Raw genomic sequence first — 24,952 nt, forward strand, 5'->3', positions numbered from 1 at the left:
TGCTATAAGAAATTTAATTCATAAAACTGTGTATGTAGAAAGCTTATGTATACTTTTACATAAAAGCTTCCTTTTATGTAAAAGTATAAAGAATGGGAATGCTGACATTTGCAAAAAAAAAAAAAAAGAAAGAAAAAGAAAACAGTATTATCTGGGGATCACACTGAAAGGGTGGCAAAGGAAATTTCAGCTCATTTTATGTTTAATAATAACTTTCATGCATGAGGTGTTAGGAACACAGATTTTATATTATTCTTCAATCGTAATTGTGACTCTAAAATATTTTAAGAGATCTTCAAGTCAGTTTTTAAGAGAAAGAAGAAAGGGAACAAACACACATAGTACTCATAGCAGAGAAAAAGATGCATTTGTCTAAACCATGAATTTTTTTAAAAATCAGCGGAATGAGAGGAAAAGGTGAAAAGAAGTGAACTCTGAAATCAGGAAACCTAGGTTCAAAAGTTAGCTGTTGCAAGTAGTTTTGTCATTAATACAGGTCATTTCTTTGCTGTGGTAAGTTTATTAATTTCTCAAAAGTTTATTAGGTGTTGTGAGAGTTGGGAACCAGGGGTGGGCATTCTCTATTCTCTATTATCCCCAAGTTTTCTTCCAGCCTAATAATTTATGTTTTTTCATGCACTAACTCTTTTCTGGGTACTATAATGGATACAGTAAAAGCCCATCAATGGGATTCTATCACCTACTTAAAAAAAATTAATTTTGTCCATAAGCCACGTATTCTCATCTCTTATTATTTTGATAGACGATTATAAATATACCATTTATATAGGAAATTTCAGCAAATCAACAGAATCCTGAAAATCTGAAAACTGCCATTAAACCTGTAAAGAAATATAGCTGCAATGGGTTTTTTTTCTCTGACCAAAAGATTAACTTTTAAAAATTATTTCTTCTCACCTTTATAATGTCATCATACTCTTTATTTATATTTTTTCCGCTTACTCTGTCATCCCTCAGAAACAATCAGGGGTTGAGCTTTATGTAACTGTATAAACATATGCGCCGCATCCCTGAGGCTGAGCGTGTTACAGAAACAGAATTGCCCTCTCAATAGCAAACCAATTTCCACCTGTTGGGTAGCATTGCGCCTGTGGCGTGTTATTGAACTAAAGGACTTAGGTGGGAAATTTCCAGATTCTAAGTGGATGTTGAATCCTAGTTCAGCGTGGAAGTCTTTTCCACAGGTTGATAACGTAGGCAGATGGCTTTCCCGGAGCTGTCGAGCACTCAGTTAAAAGACATCGTTTCCCTCCCAGGCTACCGAAACTAGCAAAAATTCTAAGAAAGAAAAATAAACCCCGCAGATCAACACAGTCACACCCAAGAGTCACTCTAATTAAGAAACAGTTCTTGTGACTTACACTAACATGGAATGGCTAGATCGTATAACCGCAGGTAAACGCAATGAAATGTGAGACAGACTATTTGAATGAGCTACACATTTTCCCTCAAGAACCGAGTGTGTTCTATGCCACAGGTGTTTCAGTAATTGCAGTACATTAGGAATATATCATGTTTAACAGACCTTGTACACACATTTCCACCTGTGCGATGTGGTGGTCTAATTTCGATACTTCGAGCTGAGTATCAGATATACATGATTCCATGTTGTTTAATAAGGCTTAGCCCGCTCTCCAAGTGCTGTAACTCTGGTCTCCTCCTTATTCTGCTATTGATTAGTCGTAGGATGGAGTAAATCACTTGGCCTTAGCGTGTCTACATTTCCCCACGTAAAACAGCTCGATATCACAGAGGAGTTTTGCAGACCCTTTAGGAGAAGTATAACTGATTCTCCCTCAAGCAACTGAAACCCCCCCAAAATGGAAATGGAAATTCTTGAGCCCAGAAAAATGTTTCTGGGGGGCTGACATTTGAATCGATAGTTCCAGAAGGGAAGTGAATTATAAAAGTACAAAGGAGTTTGAGTATAGCGCCATTGCATCAATTGGATTGCTGTAGGAACCTCAGCTTGAGTTATTCCACTAGAAGTCAAGTGCCGATGACTCAGGACGTGGCCTTAAATGTCACAGTATCACAATACAGTGTATAATCCGCATGCTTTGGTAAATGACTTAAAATCAACTTATGTAAAATAAGAGATAAGATCAAATGAATAAAAATTCAAGCTCAACATCACAAAAAACATACGAAAAGAAGTATACTTATATATATATATACATATATATATATATATATATATGTATATATATGACATTTCACTTTGTATTTGTTGGCAGCTAAGGCACAAGAGTGGTAAAACTGGGTATATGATTCTCACCGCCAGACAAAGGGAAAATGAGTGTTTTTATAAGTGAAGCAATCACATTATCAGGGTGGTTGAGGTTTGTCATTGCATTGTGTTCCCACGCAAGGAACGTTGAGAAGTCTTCTCTGTGAAATTTCCTTGATTTACAATATCATTTAAATCCGTATTTGGTGATAAATTGAAAAATTGGCTCCAATTCCCCACCTGGTCTTAAATTCCTGCCTTTCGCCATGTCAGTCGGAAGGGCTCTTCTGTTCTAACTCTCGCCTCAGCCATGGCGTTGCTTCAGCCACAAGACTCTTAGCAAATGTAATACACACAGAGGATTGAAAAGTGTTTGCACGGTTGGGCGTGATCTCTCTTGAACCTCTGCCATTGCCCTGCGAACATGCCTTGGCTGGAAGAAAGACACAAAGGACAGGCCAAGATGCTCTAGTCTCGCCAGCCAGGATCTCTGAGATGAGCCACTGGTGATCCAAATCCTGGACCTATTAAGGGCACAGTAGCCAGGGTTGGTAGAACTGTCTAGACAACTACCCGGGATGTTTCAGCTTACTACTTACTATATGCCACTGGGGTTTCTGTGTTAAATAATTTTACTGTATGTTTTATGGATGTCTGAGGTATGCTCTCCTCATAATCATGGACACAGGACTTTATTTTAAAATTTATGAAAGCAGCCCAAACACATTTGTGTTTTAATTCTAACACTGCCTTTTATCAAAATGAGCCACTATCAGATCTTGCCCTCTGAGTTATTTTTTCACTCTATGCTGGTGTTGTTGGATATTTCGCTTTTGTTTTTTGTTTTTGAGTTTTTTTTTATCCAGACGATGTCAGCCGGGGGTCACTGAACAATAACCTAGGGGACATTGACTGCAATGGGCAACAGGTTGATTTCCCTACTTCTTTAAAGTATTACTTTCCAAAGTGCTAATCGATAGTACTTTTTATTCTGGGGTGAGGTTTACGGGGGACGGCTCTAGGGGTGTCTCTCAGGTAAGTTAAATTCATAGAAGAATCTGTTAAAGGGAGCCCACAACCACCTGTACATTGATATACCACATTCTTTTCCACACGGAGATATGGAGGGATCTTGGCCAAAGTCAGAGACCTGGATAATGTGTCTGCTATTCAACCTGAATCATTCAGGCTGCTCTTCTATTTAATAGATAGGGTCAAGCCGACTGAATGGTTACCATTTGGAGATAATATAAAGGGGATTCTGTCTTGAGAGGTATGTTGACATAAGTTAACGCTTCCCCGCAATGGCACACATAGAACAGTATAATACCTGTTCACTGTATATAGTTAACAGGAATCTGTTCATGTGGAGAAGCCATGTGCCCATAGGATCTGAAAACCAACAAGTGCCATCTCACGGCCCTTGGGGAATAAGAATTCATATATTGGTTCCAATGTTAACTGTTTACCTAATTTTGGTTGAGAATGTCTGGAGTAGATGACTCCGATGACACTTTTGACTTTCTGGTTCTGTAACCTGAGACACTTATGTTTAATGAAAAGGTACGATGTAGAGAACAGCTCATGATGTTGGAAGTTTTGACTCTTCCCCAAATGGCCACAAGATTCTTTGAGCAATTGTTTAACCTTTTGGATTTGGGATTTTCATCTGAAGAACGGGAGAGCTACGACAAAGGGGTCTTTCAATGTCTTTCCCTATGTTAAACATTATACTATCAGTGTGTGTATTAGGGCTTGAATATTGCCAACAAGGTTTATATGTTTTGGGTTTGGGAGAAGGAAGCCTAAACACTCCATAAAGATCTGATAAATGATTATATCATAACCGTCTTAACTTCCTAGACATACTGTTTCTAGGTTATTGATGATGAGCCTTTGATTAGACGCTAGGTGTCTGTAGCTTGCTAAAAGTCAAAATAAACTAATTTTTTAGGACCAAAACAATCATTCTCTTCTACGTGTAACTTTCTAAGACCAAGGTCTTTACCTTGGGTCATTACCACTTAGGTCATTACCGCTTGAATTCAGAATTGTAGATAATTAAATTATCTATTGTAGATATCTATCTATTGTAGATATTAAATTATCTATTATAATCAAAATATATAAATTCACTATGTCACATTGTGTTAGGGTTAAAATACACAAATATGTAAACATCCTACATCTTCACATCTTTCATATTAATAAGTATATATTAATAATTTTAATAATTTTAAAAGCAGTCACTGGAGAATTTGGATAAATGTAAGGTGCTAAGGTTATTAATACATAATTCCTACAACCATATTAAATTTTTAGAAGACAGAAGGAATTTGAATTTTAAAATATCAGGATTCAATATTTATTAATATGCTATGGGTTTCACTCTATGCTTTAATAAGTAATACTAAGATTTCTTATTGCTTATCTAAGAGTATTACAGTTAATTGTTGAAATATGGAAAAAAGAGATTTTGGATTTTTATTTTTATTTACATTCCAATTAGTTAACATAGAGTGTAATATTAGTTTCAGGTGTACAATTTAGTGATTCAACAATTCCATACAACACCTGTGGCACCACGGCAAGTGCCCTCCTTAATCCCGTCACCTATTTCACCCATCCCCCCACCTGCCTCCCCTCTGGTAACCATCAGTTTTTCCTCTGAGATTTCAGATTTTTTTTTAACCCAGTACATGGTAAAACAAAAAGAATGGGTAGGAAGGTAGTAAAGAATTATTACTGAAAGCACACCGTGACTTAGGAAGAAATTAGATTTAAAAATGAATAATACAATAAAATTAATGTCATCTTTTCTGTTATTAGTAGATTTAGAGGTAGAGATTAAAATTAAAAGGTAGAGATTTAAAATTTCATAAATTTATCCCCTGCAAAATCACTCCCCAGACTATTTACACATAAGGTTTGCCTACATTTATCACGTGCATGTGTATTTGTAAGACATGAACATTGTGTTGGGAACTCAGACTCTTTCCCTCTTCGTGTCTTTAATTGAGCATCTGCCTTGACCTTGCAATTTACATTTAGATGGTTGCAAGACTGGATTGGTGTGTGTGGGGTTTAGAAGAGCACCCACTTTTCTAAAGTTTAAAGTTTAAAACTTAAAACAAGTATCCAGAGCCTATTTTGATCCCGGAAATTTGCTAGGTAACTTATAAACAACAGTAATAATATTTTTTGTCCCAAGAAGCATCCCATGCATCCATTCATTCATTCACTCATTCAACTCTATTTCCTTCCTCTAACTTGCCTTTTCCCCAAGACTCACAGCGCTGGCAGGGATGGAAACTCACTAGGATGCAGTCTCATCCCTGGGGTGGACACTGATGTTTATTTCTTGTAATCCACTCCTTCTTCCTCCACTATTTACAGAACTCTGACTTTATTCTGTTAGAAAAACTGACTTTCCCCCTGCAGCGTATGATGATCACGTGACTCCGTCCTAATCAATGAGGTGTAAATGTAACGGGTAGCCCTCAACTGGGTCAAGCTTCTGGAAAAGTAATGTTTTCCTGCGAAAAAGGCAGAATCACATAGAGGCAGACACACGCACATACACCTTTTTAACATTACCGTTAGCATTTCTCCTTCTTTCTGCCTGGAATGCAGCTGTGATATGTGAGGGTGAAGCAGCCGCATTCATTGGTGAACATCAGGTCTAAAGCCACAAGTCGAGGATGGTTGATGAGGAAGCAAAAAAAAAAAAAAAAAAAAGGTCTGGAGCTTTGAAAAGCTCCCCATCAGCTCTGAGCAATTGGCTGGACACATCTAGACTTCCTGTGATATCAAAAATATACAGCATCACATTCCTCATATACTCTTCTTTTCTCAGGATAGATTCCCTGACTATACCTACCCCTTTCCTTTGATTTATATGATTTTTTTTTTGTCTCAAAGTTTTAAAGGACATAAGTGGGCACTTTCTGGTGAACACAAAAGATGGAAAGAAATAACTGATATGAGGAAATTTTAATACGGGGACTTGCCTAAGACGAGTAGTAGGTTGGGGAGGAAAACAAAAGTTCTAAAAGTCCGTTATGTTAGCTACTTAAGTGTACCATTCACTTTAAAAATAATACACCCATATATAGTGTAGACAAGACTGATGAATTCAATCACCCAAATTAGTTAAAATTTATGTAATGTTAAGATGTAAGTCAGCTGTGCTGTCATTATCACCAAAAGGAAAGAATGGGTTTTCTCTTGGCCTTCACTTTTGTATAATCTCGTCCTGCAAATGAGGAGGAGAAACAGAAAGCAAAACACATCCGCACACAAACTCTCAGTAACTGAGAAATTCAAACATAGTCTTTATTGTACCTTTAAAACGACTATGTCAAGTTTCTCTTGGGTAATTGAATAATGTCGTATCTAGAAAGCTGGTCCTCATTTGTTTATGAAATATTGCAAATCTTAATGGAGTTCTATTGCCTGTATCTTTAGGAAGCAAATACGTATTTTGGTAAAACTGATATTTTGGACCCAGAGGGTCCTTGGCTCAAGTTCCATCCGAGAATGCTTATTCTGTGCACCTTCATATGTCATTGGTTAGCCTGCTTTAATTTTCTTTTCTTTAAAAACTGATCTTTTTGGTGACCCAAAGGCCTTTACTTGTTTTTCTAGTAACATAAGGGGAAGAATGGGGGGAAGGTATGTGGGAAAGGGGAAAGTTTCTGGCTTTCTTCAGATTCTTTCAATACATTACATCCCTTCCTAGGATTTCCTTTTCCTCCTATCTTTCATAACCTGAAATTTTTAACTTTCACGATCTGGGACAAATATTTTTAATTTTGGTTAGTTACTGATGCAGTGCCTTTCTACATTATTATTATTATTTTTGGCCATGATTATAAACATTCTAAAGTCACAATTTTGTATGAACAGTTTAGGGAGAGATTCTTAAAAAAAAAGATAGAGGGGTGCCTGACTGGCCCAGTCAGTAGAACATGGGACTCTTGACATGGGGGTTGTAAGTTCGAGCCCCATGCAGGATGGAGAGATTACTTAAAAATACAATCTTTAGGGGCGCCTGGGTGGCTCAGTCGGTTAGGCGTCCGATTTCGGCTCAGGTCATGATCTCGCGGTCCGTGAGTTCAAGCCCCGCGTCAGGCTCTGTGCTGACCACTCAGAGCCTGGAGCTTGTTTCAGATTCTGTGTCTCCCTCTCTCTCTGACCCTCCCCCCGTTCATGCTCTGTCTCTCTCTGTCTCAAAAATAAATAAATGTTAAAAAAATTTAAAAAAAATACAATCTTTAAAAGAATTAAGAAGAAACTATTAGCATTTATAAACATTCAGAGAAAGTTACAAGTTTAATTGTTGTATTATATATTTATCAATTAGCCCCCCAAAACTGCGCTTTAAAAAAATGACTCTAAAGTTTTGTGGTAAGTTTCCCTTAAATTATGTTAACAATTCTAGTTGTGAGTTGTGGGCATGTGTGTGTGGAAACAATTATCATGTTAACACATGATTCATAGCATATATGTTTGCAAATACCTTCAATACTAATATGTTATTTCTTCCGTATGAGGTTTAACATTCCAGACTAAGTGTTTAAAAATACATAAAAGAAGTAATAGGGAAAACAGATGTTCATGCACCTTGCTTTGCATAACAATTAATAAAAAAATAAGAAATATAACCAAATAAGATCAATCCTGGATAGTGCTAATTATTATTTGGTGTATAACAGTCAACTACAGGAGAAAAATATTTGGGTATTTAGACTGACAGTTTTAATGCTGCAAGATAGATACTTAGTAGGTAAAACACCTGTTGCTAATGTTGCCAATTAATGTAACTTTATGTGAGATCTTTATGAGTCCAAACCTAACACCTTTATATTGCCTTACGTGTCATTAATACCACAACACCAAAGACAGTCAACATTAACACTGATTTACAAGGTCTCATATAATGCTTCAAATAGTCATTTTGTCAACTTTATTTTCCTTTTTGTCTCCTATCCCTAGTCTTTCTTCTCTTCCCTCTCTTTCTCCCTTTTATGTCTCTTCCCTTCCCTCAGTTCTTACCTCTTTTCCTTCCTTCCCTTTTTCCTTCTTTAAATGTATCAGCCAAGCCAAGTTATAACTTTTCCATACAGATCTTAAAGATAAAATAATACTCTGCGTCACTACCACTGAAAAGCAAACTGTGTATTACTTTTTATATCAAAAGGAGGCTGTATTTTGCTTTGGTGGATCTATGTTTCTTGTATCACAATAATATTAAATTGGCTATACAGAAGGACAGCTTAGTGAAAATGGAATTTCACAATTTAAAATGCATATTGATTTCTTTACTTGTTCCTTATTTTGTTTTTGTACTTAGAATCTTAGGAAGAAAAAAAAATCTGCCAGATAAAAATTCCAGACATATATTTTTTAATCTAGATATTGAAATCTGTTACCAGCTAATTGGAAATTTTCCTATAATTCAAAGAAAAAACCTAGAAATATATTCCATACAATGTTTGAAGAAAGGTTTTGGTGTTCCAGTGTTCAGCTTCCAAAGCCAGTAGTACATTGGCAATGGAAAGTAGAGAAGTAATTGTCTCAATTGTGACTGTATCCCCAAACCAATCTGGTCTTGAATTTAGTTATTGCAGATCAAACAATTTTGGTTTGTTTTGCCTGAGCAGAGACGCAACACAGTCTTGGACAGAATGGAGAACCCAAACTCAGTCTCCCAACATCTTTCCTTCCTTCTTTCTTTCCTTCCTTCTTTCCTTCCTTCCTTCCTTCCTTCCTTCCTTCCTTCCTTCCTTCCTTCTTTTCTTCATTTTAGTTTTGCAACAGCACTGAGAATGTGATGCTGGTGGTTACTTCTTTGATCTGCGTGTTCTGTGGGCCAAGCTTCCTTGGAATCTTCTGTGGGGAAGAAAGTCCAGTCTCAAAAGCCACACATGCCATACTGCCATACATGTCCCAGCCAGATCCGCAGAGCGAACCACAGCAGTAGAATGGCACCGTGTAGCAAAATGCACGAGTTTCAGGCTCCGGAGGAATGCTATGGGAAGAGGTTGTTGAATAAAATGTTAAGAGCCAAAGGAAGAGAATCAGATTTGGGTGATAGTTACAGTAAAGGGTAAAAATAAATAAATAAATAAAGAGTTTCATGATTGCTCAAAATCCAAGGCCCAGCCTCATAGATACTCACTTCCTGGCATGGATCCAACTATTTAAATACGTGCAAAATAAATTATCTGCTCTAGTTAATAAAAGGTTCACTTAAAGCAATTTAAAGGCACAAGCAAAACATAAATATTTTGGTTTAGAAACGTGGCCACACAATCCATGACGAGAGCATGGTTTCATGATGTTCTCTTATTTCCTGACTGAAACCACTCACATCACCTTAAAAAAGCATGGTATGGGAGCGCCTGGGTGACTCAGTCAGTTAACCAAAGAACTCGACTTCGCTTCGGCTCAGTTCATGATCTCCCGGTTCCTGGGTTTGAGCCCATCATCAGACTATACACTGACAGTGCAGAGCCTGGTTGGGATTCTCTCTCTCCTCTTTTTCTGCTGCTCCCTCCCTCCGTCTCAAAATAAATAAATTAAACTAAAAAAAAATAGTGTGGTATCATAATTTGTCAAATCATAAATGCTGCCAGCTCTAAACTGAAGGAGGGAAAAGTAGATACTACAGGAAAAAGCATAGGTTAACTGTTTTAATTATGAATTAGTGTGTGGTCATGGCTTTCATGAAAAATAAGCTCCTGTTAAGTAATTTTCATGGGAAATATAAGCAGTACCTTAATCTCTTTCTGTGTGTTCATGTGGGTGCTATGCATTGAGAAAACATAACCTAAATGTGATTCTTAGAAATTGTGCCACCTTAATGAGTCACTGAAGACCAACAGGTAATACAGAGAGTCTCTGATTAACATGCAATCATGGTGTTAGAAGGGATTTATTCTGATTCCTCTTTCATAAGCTTAAATGTTCTTCTGCTTTTATATAAAAGAAATCTTTTATTTTTTCCAGATTTATTGAGATGCAGTTTTGTACAGAAAACTACCTATAATTAAGGTATGCAATTGGCAAGTTTGGACATATGCACATACTCATATTACTATTGCCACAATCCAGATTAATAAACACACCTACACCTTCTTTGTATCTCTCTGGTTTGGTTTGGTTTTCTGGTGTGTGTGTGTGTGTGTGTGTGTACATAAAGAGCATTGAACATAAGATCTATCCTCCACAATTTTTTAAGTGCACAACACCTCATCGTTAACTATAGGCACTATATTGGGCAGCATATCTCTAGAACTTATCTTGTGAAACTGCTATTTTATACCCATTGAACAACTCCCCATAGACACCTCTCTCCATCCCCTGGTAACCACCATTCCATTATCTACTTCTCTGCCTTTGACTATTTTAGATACCTCATAGAAGAGTAACAATATGATGTGTCATCCGGTTTGTAAATCTACTGTAATTAAGAATTCAACACAATTGTCGCCTCTAATTTCAGAAAGCTTTAATTGATTAGAAATAGTTCATTTAAAAATATTAAATCTTTGTTTCTATGCCTTCTATTCTATTCTATTCTATTCTATTTTAATTCTGCCCAATGAGACCATCTCACAATAAAGAAATCAGTGACTAGTTAAGATCTCTGTCCTCTCTCTCTCTCTCTCTCTCTCTCTCACACACACACACACACACACACACACACACAGCATCAGGTCTGGTGAATATCTATTAATCCTTTTATCAAGACCAACCTTATTCCCATGAAAAGTCTTTTCTGCTTTTCTTTAGATGTTTCCTCTTTATGTGCACATAAGATCCTATGTTTCTTCTCTCATAGAACTCTCAGCCTTATCAAATATAATTAACTATTTCAGGTTATGTCTTCTCTACGGAACAATAAACACTGCAGGAGAGGGAAAGATGTTTATATTGCTCCAAAATGTATTCCTGCCACCGAACACAGTGCCCTGTACCAACTGAGCACTCAGCAAATGTTCGTGAAAATGAGTAAACGCAGGGAGCAGGGCAAGAGTAGTGGTTGGTTAAAAGACGCTGGATCGGAGAACAAAAAGACTTATATGCCCCTTTATTGAGTTTAAGTGGTATTCTTCGGTTAATGGGGAATCATGGAAGGTTTCTGAGGAAGGAATACAAGATAGGATGCCACTCACTGAGTGGGACCACACCCATTTAATCCACCACCTATATTAAGAAATAGAATGTCATCAGCCCACAGATGACCCTCTTCTACCCATCTTAGCCAGTGCCACCCCTCCTTCCCAAAAGTAATCACTCTCCTGGATTCTAACACCATGGAGTCCTCTGGCCCTTACTTGAACTTTGTGCAAATGGAATCGGGCAATACACCTGACTGGCTTTTTTGTTGAGTACTTTTTAGTGGGATTCATTCACGCTGTTGTGTTTTCAATAGTCCATCCAATTCAAAGAGTCCTAGAGTATTTCACTGTATACGTAGTGTACATCAATGTACCCATTCTACTGTTAATGGATACTGTTCCCGTGGGTTTGTGGTTTTACTACCACGATAGGACTGGCTTGTTTCAATTCTGGTGATTCGCCCAAAGCTTTGCATCTATCAATAGCTCCTAGTAGAAATCCAGGGAAGGTATGCTCCATAGTTGGTTTAACCATACATCCCTTTAATATTTTTTTAAAGTTTATTTATTTTTGAAAGAGAGAGAGAGAGAGAGAGAGAGAGAGAGAGAGAACGTGTGCCAGGGAAGGGTGGAGAGAGAATCCCAAGCAGGCTTCATGCTGTCAGCAGAGAGTCCAATGCGGAGCTCAACCTAGAGATCACAATCTAAGCAGAAATCAAGAGTCAGACGCTCAACGGACTGAGCCACCCAGGCACCCCAAACAATACGTCTCTTGAAAGGCATTTTGGTGGCTTCCAGGTTTTGGCTTTCACAAATTAAAGCTTCTCTGAACATTTGTGTACAGGTTTTTGTGTACACATAATATTATTTTTCCTCTGGCATACATGCTCAGGAGTGCAATTGTTAAGTCGTATGGTAATTGCATGGTTAGTTTTTAAGAAAGTGTTAAACTTTTCCGAGTGTTTCATTGTATGTTCTCACCATCAATGAATGTATAGGTGAACCAGTTTCTCTATGTCTTCCCCCAAATATATTATAATGTGTGTATACATATATATGCGTATATATATATGTATATATATATACGCATATATATGTATATATATGTATATGTATATATACACACACATATATATATCCATATATATATATATATATGTATTAGCCATTTTGATAAGTATGTAGTTATAGATTATTGTGGTTTTGATTTGCATTTCCTGAATGGCTAATGATGTTGAACATCTTTGCATGTGATTATTTGCTATCTTCAGCAAAATGACGCTTCGTGTCTTTCACACATTTTCTAATTGGAGTTTTGTGTGAAACCGTTGTGCATGAGAGTTCTTTATGTATTCTAGATACTAATTCTTTGTTTTGTAGGGGAAAGGAATTTTACCTTTACCCTTTTAGGGTTTTTTGGCCAGGCCTGACATGAGACTGATTGGCAGGAAAAAGGCAGACAGATTTATGTAAATTTTACATGGCACAGAAGCCCTCATAAGGAAACAAAGACCCAGAGAAATGGTGAAAAATACAGACTTTTTCGGTTGAACGAAGGGAGGCAGCTTGTGAAAAAGGAACTGAACGATGTGAGAAAACTAACAGAAAATGAGAATTATGTTCACAAGGTCTGTTTCTATGGAATTCTCTCAGTCTCCATTCCTCCTCCTTGATGATAAGAATGTTACTTTCTTCCTAGGACAAAAAGGACACTTTCGCGTGGATGTGTTTATCTCCTGTTTTCAGGACGAAGAGTGGAGACCAGAATGTCCTTTCTGCATCTGCTGTTTTTTAAGTGCCTTTAGCTCAAAATAATCCTTAGGTCAAAAAGCACATATATTAAGGTGGCATATTCTATCATCTTTCAGTTGCATGAGTGGTTTGCAGATTTTTTTCCCACTTGGAAGCTTTTTTTTTAAATGTTTATTTACTTTGTGTGTGTGTGTGTGTGTGTGAGAGAGAGAGAGAGAGAAAGAGAGAGAGAGAGAGAGAGAGAAAGCACCTATGTGAGGGCAAGTGGGGGAGGGGCAGAGAGAGAGAGAGGGAGAGAGAATCCCAAGCACAAGGCTCAATCTCACAGATACAGAAATCATGACCCAAGCAGAAATCAAGAGTCCTTTGCTTAACTGACTGAACCACCCAGGCACTGTGGGATCTTGTTTTTTAACCTTTCCACATGGGCTTTCACAGAGCAAAAGTTTGATGAGGTTTTATGTATCATTTTTCCTTTTTTGGACTACACTTTGAATGTCAAATTTGAGAACTCTTTGCCTAGACTTAACTCCCGAATATTTTCTCTTATTTTCCCCCAAAGTTTCAGAGTCATCTTTTACATTAATTTCTGTGGTCCATTCTGAGATGACTTTTGTATAAGATGGGAAGTTTAAATAGAGGGTGTTTTGTGTGTTTGCTTTGGTCTCTGGATATCCAGTTCCTTCAACATCATCTTTAGAACTACCTTTCCCTCTCTGAACCTTTTGCAAAATCAGTTGAGTGCATTCACGAACCATAATTTCTGGCTACGCGATTCTGTTTCATTGATCAGTGTGTCTTTCCTCCACCAAGATTACACTGTTTTGGTTACAGCCACTACTTAGTAACCTTTAATATTAGTAACCTTTAAGTTTCTTGTGAACATCTGTTCATTTCTTTTCAACAAATAGCTAGATGCTGAATTGACTGATGATAAAGATGAAGTATATTTAACTTTACTTCTTTATGGCTTTCAGTTTTTCATGCCTTATTGTACATCCAGTTTAATCTTGAATGAAAGTAATAAAAACTGATATTTTGGGGGCGCCTGGGTGGCTCAGTCAATTGAGCGTTCGGCTTCGGCTCAGGTCATGATCTCACGGTTTGCGAGTTCGAGCCCCGGGGTGGGCTCTGGGCTGACAGCTCAGAGCCTGGAGCCTGTTTCGGATTCTGTGTCTCCCTCTCTCTCTGCTCCTCCCCCACTCATGCTCTGTCCCTCTCTGTCTCTCAAAAACAAATAAATGTTTAAAAAAATTAAAAAATAAAGTGTTTTTATATGTTCATTGATGTTATACAGAAATGCAATTGGCGTGTGCGTGTGTGTGTGTGTGTGTCTTGAATCTTACAACCTTACTGAACTCACTTATTTCTTAGAGGTGTGTGTGTGTGTGTGTGCACGCGTGTGTGTGTTCCTTCAGGTTTTTTATCTCACTATCACATCAGCTACAAATTGGGTTAGTTTTATTCCTTCCTTTCCAATGTCCATTCCTTTTATTTATTTCTCTTGCCTTGTTCTGCTGATTAGAACCTTCTACTACTATGTTGAGTGAAAGAAGTTAGAATGAGCATCCTTGACTTGCTCCTGATCTTAGGGGAAAAAACATTCCACTTTTCACCATTAAGTATGATTAAATATAATGTTAAGTGTAGGTTCTTTTGTAGATGTGCTTTATCAGTTTGAAGTAATTCTCTGTTCCTAACTTGAGAGTTATATATGACTTGGTATTTGATTTTGTCAAATGCTTTCTCTGCATCAATTTTTATGATAATATGATTTTTCTTCTTTAGCTTTGTTGAGATAATGGATTTCATAAGTTGATTTTCAAATATTGAGTTAGTTTTGCATACTTGGAAAAATTCCACTTGGTCATGCTATATAATTCTTTTTTATACATAGTTGGAGTCAGTTTGCTAATATTTTGCTACTGAAAACCATCTGGGCTTGGAGTTTTCTTTTTTTAGGAGCTTTATAATTACAAATTCTAGTATTTGGTGGTTATAGGAATATGCAGATTGCCTACTTCATTTTGGCTGAGTTTTGATAGTCTGTGGTTTTTAAGGAATTGGTCCATTTCTTCTAAGTTTTTGAATTCACTTCCAACCCACATACATCATTGAATTTGATGTGGTTTTCTTGTAAGCAGCATACAGTTGTATCTTTTTTTTTAATCCACTCTGCCAATTTGTCTTTTGATTGGTGTTTAGACCATTTGCATTTTCAGGTAATTATTGATATGTTTGTGGTTACATCTGCCATTTTATTGTGTGTTTCTTCTTTTGTTTTCTCCTCTTTGTGCTCATGTTTTTCTTGTGTATCTGTTAGTATTTATTGTTGCGTATCTGTTGTGTATCTGTTGGTATTTAATTATTTAAACAGGTTTCTGGATTCCATCTTGATTTACATATAGGCATACCTCAGAGATACTGTAGGTCCAATTACAGACCATTGCAATAAAGTGAACACCGCAATAAAGAGAATCAAATATATTTTTGGGTTTCCCAATGCATATAAAATATATGTTTTCACTATACTGTAGTCTATTAAGTGTGACATAGCATCAGGTCTAAAACAAAACAATGTACAGGGGAGTGGGAGGTACAGGCTTCCAGTTATGGAATCAGTAAGTCATGGAATGAAAGGTATGGCATAAGGAATATAGTCCGTGATATTGTAATAGTGTGGTGTTGCAAGCAGAACGTAATTACACTTGTGGTGAACACATCATAACATGTAGAGTTGTCGAATCACCATATTGCACACTTGAAACTAATGTAATACTGTATGACCACTGTACCTCATTAAAAAAATGAGATATAAGTTTATAAAATTAAATTTGCTTTTCTTTGACATTTATTTCCCCAAAATGACTCTAGGCCAGATCATTTATCCTAAGAGCTACAAGTGAATTTACTGAGGAAATAATTATATTTTAGACATTCAAAAAGTATTTTATGAAATACTGTATTTTATTTTCAGATGAAACTTACAATGCTTTGAAAAATATAGAAGAAATAGGGGCGCCTAGGTGGCTCAGTCGGTTGAGCCTCCGACTTCAGCTCAGGTCACGATCTCGCGGTCCGTGAGTTCGAGCCCCCAGTCGGGCTCTGGGCTGATGGCTCGGAGCCTGGAGCCTGTTTCAGATTCTGTGTCTCCCTCTCTCTCTGCCCCTCCCCCGTTCATGCTCTGTCTCTCTCTGTCTCAAAAATAAATAAACGTAAAAAAAAATTTTTTTTAAAAGAAGAAATGGAGGTTCATATCTCTATTTCTTTTTAATTAGGACCAATAAAAAATTAAGAGATATAAAGAATAAAATAAAACATAGAAAAACAATAATTATACCTTGATTAAAAAATACTTCATTGCTAGGGGCGCCTGGGTGGCTCAGTCAGTTAAACGTCTGACTTCAGCTCAGGTCATGATCTCACAACTCATGAGTTTGAGCTCCTCATCAAGCTCTGTGCTGTTAGCACAGAGCCCCCTTCAGATCTTTGGTTCCCTTCTCTCTGCCCCTCCCCCTCTAGTTCCCTCTCTCTCTCTCTCTCTCTCTCTCAAAACAAATAAATAAACTAAAAAAAGAGCTTCATTATTAAAATATGTGCTATCATCTAAGTTTTCAGCAAATCATAATCATTGATTACAGATAGCTATAATAATGGAAAGATTCAGAATATTGTGAGAATTACCAACGTGTGACACAGAGCCATGAAGTGAGCAAATGCTATTGGAAGAATGGCACCAAGGACTTGCTCCATGGAGGGTCGCCACAGATCTTTGATTTGAAAAACACACAGTATCTGCAAAACACAATAAAGCAAAGCCCAGTGAAACAGGGTAAGCCTGTAGAGTATTTTTGAGTGTATGTCTGCATAGTTTTCACGGTGGTTGGCTGGGTATTACAAAGTGCACGTATGACTTTTTTTTTTTAATTTTATTTATTTATTATGACAGAGAAAGAGAGAGAGATAGAATGAACAGGGGAGGGGCAGAGAAGGAGGCAGAGAAAGAGAATCCCAAGCAGGCTCTGTGCTGCCAGCACAGAACTCATGGACCTCGAACTCATGAAACAAGAGATCGTGACCTGAGCTGAAATGAAGAGTCCAACACTTAACCAACAGCCACCCAGGAGCCCCACGTACATGTACGAACTACAAAGGTCTATTGGAATCAACATTTTACTACCCCTGAAAGTGTGTGAACCTCGCGTTCATTTAGACCCACTTCCTTTTTCCTTTTGCAAATATAATTGTTTTAGAAATTAGGTCATGTTGAAATTTCTGTTTCAGTCATTACTGCTTCTTCCTTCCAGATGTTTCAAGACACCTTCCTTGACCATTTCTTCTCTGAAGAATTTACTCTAGCTGATCTTTAAGGGTGATCTGTTAGAGACAAATCCTTTTTGTTTTTGTCTTCATTTCCTCTTTCTCCTTGAATGATAGTTTTTCCAGATATAGAATTCATACCTGACAGTTATTTTTTTTTTCGACACTTGGCAAAATACCGTGCTCCTTCCTTTTGGCCTCTGTGGTTGGGCATGCGAAACCTGATAGATTTCCTGGAGGTAATGACCCATTTTTCCTCTGGCTGCTTTCAAGAAATTTTGCCTTTATCTGTAGTTTTCAAAACATTAATCACAATGTGTCTTTGTTTCAATTTCTTTGGGGTTAATCTGTTTATAGTTTGCTCAGTGTCTTGGATCTGAATGTTGTATCCTTTGCCAAATTTGGGAAATTTTCAGCCATTGTTTCTTCAAAGACTTTTTAATCCCCCAATCTTTTTCTTCCCTCCTTTAAGGATCTGCTGGTACAAATGCAAGTGTTGGCTCTTACATTGTTGTTCCACAGGCTTCGGAGGCTCTGTCCATGGTTGGTTTTTTTGTTTGTTTGTTTTGTTTTTTTTCCGAGTCTACTTTACCTCTGTTGTTGAAATTGGGTGAATTCTATGGAATTCGCTAATTCCACCCTTCTCATGTATATCTTTTCCTGTTGAGACCATTTAGCGAAGTTTTGGGTTTTTAATTTGTTCTTGTATTTATTTATTTTCTTTTAGTTTTATAATTTCCAATGGATTGTTTTTAATCATTTCTATTTCTTTGCTAAGTTTCTTTTTCAGTTTTTCATTTGTTTCAAGGTAATTTGTAATTAGTGGTTCAAACATGTTTATGACTTTTAAAAAAAATTTTTTTAACGTTTATTTTTGAGACAGAGAGAGACAGAGCATGAACGGGGGAAGGTCCAAGAGAGAGGGAGACACTAAATCCGAAGCAGGCTCCAGGCTCTGAGTTGTCAGCATAGAGCCCGACGCGGGGCTCAAACTCACGAACTGTGAGATCATGACCTGAGCCAAAGTTGGACGCTCAACCACCTGAGACACCCAGGCGCCCCTGTAAGACATTGTTAAACACAGAGAAGAAACTGAGGGTTGCTGGTGGGGTGTTGGATAGGGGGAAAGGCTAGATGGGTGATGGGCACTAAGGAGAGCACTTGTTGGGATGAGCACTGAATCACTAAATTCTATTATTGAAATCATTATTACACTATATGTTAACTAACGTGGATTTAAATTAAACAAACAAACATATTCATGACAGCTGCTCCAAAGTGCTTGTCAGATAATTCCAACATCTGATTGATAGTCAGTATTTGTATAAGTTGATTGCCTTATCTTATTCCTATTGGAATCGTGTTGATTCTTTGTATGACAGCTGATTTTTATTGCATTCTGGACATTTTAGCTACTATGTTAGTATGACTCTGGATCCTACTTCAATATTTTATTTCAGCAGGCAGCCACCCTGTTGAGGTTTTTAGCACATGGATCTTGCCCTATGTTTGTAGGCTGTGATGCTAAAGGAAGTTTATGTTTCTGAGCTTCTGGAGCATTATTTTGGCCTGTTCGTCACTTACTTCCTGCAGGACTACCAATCAATCCTCTCCGCTGAAAGGACAGAGAGTCCTCATCTACCCCTTCACCCCTCCCTCCAGGTTCTCCTGTTTGTAACATCTAACATTGTTATGGTACCTTTGTACAATTGAGGAACCAAGATTGATACATTGTTGTTGACTAAATTCCCCAGTTCACAATAGGATTCACACTTTGTTTTGTACGTTTTATACATTTTTGACAAATACATAATGACATGTATTCACCTTTTCAGCATCATACAGAATAACACTGCCTTAATAATCCCCTATGCTCTACTATTCAGCTCTCCAACGCCTTCACCCCAGTAACCACTGCTATTCTTACTGCCTCCATATTTTTGCCTTTTCTGTAGTCACGTATTTGGAATCATGAAGTATGTAATATTTTCAGATTGGCTTTTTGCACTTAGCAATAGGCAGTTATATTTCCTCCAAGTCTTTTTATAGCTCCATGGCTCATTTTTTTTTATCGCTGAATAATTTTCCATTATAAGGATATACCACAGTCTTTTATCTACTCACTTATTAGGACATCTTGTTGCTTTCAAGGTTTGCAATTTTTAATAAAGCTGCCATAAATATTTATGTGCAGGTTTTTGAGGGACACAAGCTTTAACTCAGATGGATAAATACCAAGGAACACAATGGCTGGATCACATGATAAGAATATATTTAATTTCATAAGAAGCTATCTGTATCCTCAAGTTCCACTTTGCATTCCTTCTGTCTGACTTATATACGAGAGGAGCCAGAAACAAACGGCAAAAATTTATAGGAAATAGAGGTTCTATTGTAATAGAAATACAATTTTTCTGAACTATCAATACTATTTAGAATGAGACCACTGCCAATGACTAGAAAAAATAAGAACATGGAAAAACTATATATAAAAAGTGAGGCCGCCTGGGTGGCTTAGTAGGTTGAGCGTCTAACTTCAGCTCAGGTCATGATCTCGCTGTTTCCTAGTTTGAACCCCTCATCAGGCTCTGTGCTGACAGCTCAAAGTCTGGAGCCTGTTTTGGATTCTCTTTCTCTCTCTCTCTCTCTCTCTCTCTCTCTCTCTCTCGTCTCTCTCTCTCTGCTCTTTCTCTGCCCCTCCCCTGCTCAGGCTCTGTATGTCTCTCTCTCACAAATAAATAAATACTAAAAAAATTTTTTAAAAAAAGAACATAGAAGAACACAGGAGGAGACTGGTAATAATGGTAATGATATCAATGTAAGGGAGGAAAACTAATTCCCCCTCTACCCTTCTGAGTCCTTTATTGAGACCCCTGTAATAAAAGACAGATAATAAGGGAAAAACAAACAGAAGTTTATTAACCTCCTGTATATGTGCAGGAATACCCAGGGAAAAATGAGTAACTTCCCAAGGTGGCTTCCTGTCAAGGATTAAATACCATATTAGTAGGCAAAGGGAAGGCAGATGCAGATCTCTTAGGAGAGAGTGATCTTCAGGAAGGATGAATGGTACTTAGAAGAACAGATGAAATCTATGACAGCTTCTGACAAGGTTTGTCTAGATGTGGTGTCAACTCCCATTCTCCTCTCCTGTTATTAGCCCCAATCTTCTCCGGCCGATGAAGCTTCCAGGGATATGAGCTATGGCGATTATGGTCCCTTTGGAGGATCTCTCTGTGGGCAGGGAAGAGAAGTTCAAAGACAGCCTCTCCCTGCATTCTTTCCCCAAATGGTTTCAGCTCCAGAAAACCAATAAGGCAATAGGGCGTGTTTGGGGGCAGCATTGTCTTACTGTCCTTGATCAGCAATACCAATCATCTCCAAAGGACTAATAACCACGAACCCAGCACATATCACCTACTAGAAACGACACATTCTTGTCCACATCTCACTTAATTCTCAGCACGCACACTGTGCACAATCCATATATCTAGCCTGTATAAAATGAAACCGAGGAGTTCCTATTATTCCATCTTAATGGTGAAGTTATGACGTCTCAGGGAGGTTAGCTACTTTGCCCCAAATCCCTTAGTTATGAAGTCTTAGCACAAGGATCGAACCCTGAACTCTTCCTTAGCCAGGAAGTGAGTCAGTGCTAGGGAGGGACTCTAGTCTCAGAGGTGAACATGGGGCACAAAGCAGGAAATCAGCTAGAAGCCTTGGCCCGCATAGGTTGTGTCACATTGTTGGGACATGGGGGAGGGTTTTGTAGCTTTGTTGACACATAGGACCCTGCACTTGCTGCAACAGGTATACTTGGTAGTTCTGAGATAATAACACTAATTAGACACCCCCACTCACCGATGGGTATGGACCTCTATCAGTGGATCAGAACCACAGCCGATCAGGACCTGCTCCAGAACGTGGCAAGAACAGGCAGCAATTGGCTTTGGAACTAATAACAATTAGTATCAAAGATGATTTCATTTAAACTTTAATCTCAGGGGCGCCTGTGTGGCTCAGTTGGTTAAGCGTCCAACTTCAGCTCAGGTCATGATCTCGCAGACCGTGAGTTCGAGCCCCGCGTCAGGCTCTGTGCTGACAGCTCAGAGCCTGGAGTCTGCTTCAGATTCTGTGTCTCCCTCTCTCCCTGTCCCTCCCCTGCTCATGCTCTGTTTCTCTCTGTCTCAAAAATAAATAAAAACATTAAAAAATTTTTTTAAAGACTTTAATCTCATTGTTAAAGATAATATCATGCAAAATATAACACTGAGCAATGGCAATAGCTTATTGTTTTAAAATAATAAACTTTCAGGTTGTTGGTTTATGGAAAAATACAAGCTGAGCCAATGGTCTGAAATTTAAAAAAAAAAAAGCTTGACTTCAAGGCTTTCTGTCTTTTCATTTTGATTCATAACTCCGCAATTGTACAAATTTCACAGTTATTTTTATTTTATAAAACAGAAAATGATTACAATTTCATGTAATGTATTGTACAGGTTTAATAGGATTGCACTCTCGCCGAGTACTGTAGTAACAAATAAATGCAATCGGAAATTGCTGACACAACAGGAACCTGGTAGTTCAACACAAACGCTTTCTGTAAATGAATCTGGCATAATTTCCCTATACATCTTGACTACTGCTTTCAGCTCTGCTCACAGGAGAGCAGTTGCACAGCACTGGTAAGAATTCACACTTTTGCCTTTCCTCTGCAGGTACGGCACAGCGGTTCAGACACGTTGGCTACAAATATGGCAAAACTCACCAAAGGAAACAGAGACAAAATGCTGACTCTAGATTTGGGTGTCTTCCCACAAAGCTTATTGCCAAAAATCTACAGGTGCATCGTACATGAGAAAATTCACAGCACCAGGAAAGGGCAATCGTTTCTGTGTCCATTTCCCATTCCAGTTGGGGGACAGTTGAGCAGTTTTAATCGGGCACCTTTTCAGTATCAATGGTTCTCATGCATCCAAAGAGGTGTTACATTTTCCTGAAAGTCCTAAAGCATGAAAAATTGAGGAGAGCCAGTATTTACCAGAAATGGTAACAAATACTAATATTTTAAATGCATACTTAAATCATATGTCATCACTGATAGACTGAGGACAAAGTTTGGACCATAAAAATCAAATAAATTAATTTTTAGCGAAACATGCATAGTTTGGGCAGTTATATGCACATCTTCTTGGAAGCCTGGCAGTAATCTCTCTGGAATTGAAAATAGCAAGAAAAACACAAGAATTTAGGAGTAATTCTTTGAGGAAAAAAGTGTCGATACAATTGACCTTTGAACCACGTGGAGGCTCAGGGTACTGACACCCTGCAGAGTCAAAAATCCGTGTATAACTTGCAATTGCTGAAAAACTCAACTACTAATAGTCCTCTGTTGGCTGGATGTCTTACCAATAACAAAAGCAATTGATGGGCACATGTTTTGTATCTTATATGTATTATACACAGTAGCCTTACAATAAAGTAAGGTATAAAAAATGTTTGTAAAAACAACCATGAGGAAGAGTAAATACATTTATAGTACTGTACTGTATTTATATTAAAAAAAAATTCGCTTATGAGTGGATTTGTGCTGTTTAGCCCTGTGCTGTCCCATGGCCAACCATGCTTGGAAATCAAGCAGAGAACTACAAATAAGAGTGTAAAATCATTTACTGAATCTCAATCATTACACACACGACCAAGTGGTCATTATGTGTGTGAATCCGTGCTGAGTTGCTGGCATACAAAGGTCAATATACCTGGTTCTTGATCTGAAGAACGTCACTGCACAAAAGACATGGGCTTCACAGGAGAGGTGAGCAGTCATTAGCAAATTATTGCAATGGAATGGATTAACAGTGAGCACAGAAGTGCATGAAATCGAAGGTAGGAAATGTGAGCCGGGCCATCTAGTACTGCTGGGAGCTGAAGAGGACGCAAGAGAACCATGCCCCGGACAGAAGACCATACGAAGGAAGGCACAGAGTCAAGAGACAGCATGCCTGAAGACTTTGTTATGTCTGTGAGGCAGAGAAAGAGGGAAGGTTAACTGCACCCACACCCGATTCTGGCTTGGGAGAAGGGCAGCCGGTCGGTGACGTTCATTGAGATAGAGAATATTGAATAGGTGATATGAGGGAGGAAGTTTATGAGTTTAGCTGCGGATGCACAGCCTTCAAGGGTCACTGAAGAGATTTCCAGGAGGCACAGGTCATGCTTCAAATGCCATGACCAGTGCTTGGCTCAGAAGGCTTCTTGGAGTATCCCCAGAGGAAGAACCACTTCTTCAACTGTCTACTTCCCACTCAAAGACCTATTCAATCCCCTCTTCCCATCTTCCTCCCAGCATCCCCCTGCCCCCATTAGCACTTGGCAGGTCATTGAAAGAATAGCTTTTCAAAACAACTTTTGTTTTTGTTTTTTAATTTAACTTTTTGCCCCAGTGGATCTCTCTGCTTCAAAGAAATTACTTGGAAGTCTAAGGAATGAGCAAGTCAAGTGGAACCACTTGGACGTTTTGGGTCCATTGAGAGGAATACCCCAAGAAGGAATAAGAAATCCTCAAACCCATTTTAGGGGAATTGGTAATGTCAAATTGTCAACCTAACAAACTCCCAGTAAATGCATAGCTGATGACTTTTCCTTTGAGATGTCTACCTTTGATATTAGCTCTATTCATTTATTAAAACTATGGCACCAAGAATAACATTAACGCACCTAAAGGGAGAAAAAGGGGTATTAAGAGAAGACAACTACAAGAAAAACCACAGTGTTGGGCATCCATGACTGTGCTATATGGCTTCGAGGATTCTGGTCCCATCATTGTGTACCTTAGGTTCTAGAAGCAGACAATCATTTAACATATTGTATCTGAGGGACTTTTTTCTAAAGCCACCAAAGAAAGCTTCTGACTTTGATTTAACCTCTACAGGAGAAAGATCATGGGGCTTTTATTGCTTATCAATCTTCTCAATCCTACTTGCATATTGGTTGGGCTAGAATATTTTATGTAAGGTCTACTTTCCTGATTTTACAGAATAAATAACAGAGGAAATGGCTCAAAAATATCGTCTTGTTGAGATTTTATTCAAAATACTGTTACGTTACGATGTACAGAGTCATATCTAGAGGCAGGTCTTGGCTATTCATTCATTCATCTATTCAACAAACACTTGTTGAACCTTGATGTGCCAATTGTGGGAGTTATTGATATGAAGACATAGCCTTTGTGTTCAAGAAGTTCTCAACCTCAGATCAAGACAAATATGCAAAGAACACATGAAGAATGTGGAGATTATTATTTCCCGACAGACCATGTGACCACTACAGGGAAATTTATTCAGTCCAAGTGAGTTTGGTAGATTTCTGCAAAATTTTCACAGAGTAGTATAAATTTGCTATTAGACTCCAAGCAAGGTGATTTGCGGGAAGAATAAAAGTGTATTCACGACAGAGTGAACATCTGTGCAAATAATACATTGTGCTGAGAAGTGAAAAGAAT

The sequence above is a fragment of the Acinonyx jubatus genome, chromosome B2 (assembly GCF_027475565.1).
Source record: "Acinonyx jubatus isolate Ajub_Pintada_27869175 chromosome B2, VMU_Ajub_asm_v1.0, whole genome shotgun sequence".
Taxonomy (NCBI): Eukaryota; Metazoa; Chordata; class Mammalia; order Carnivora; family Felidae; genus Acinonyx; species Acinonyx jubatus.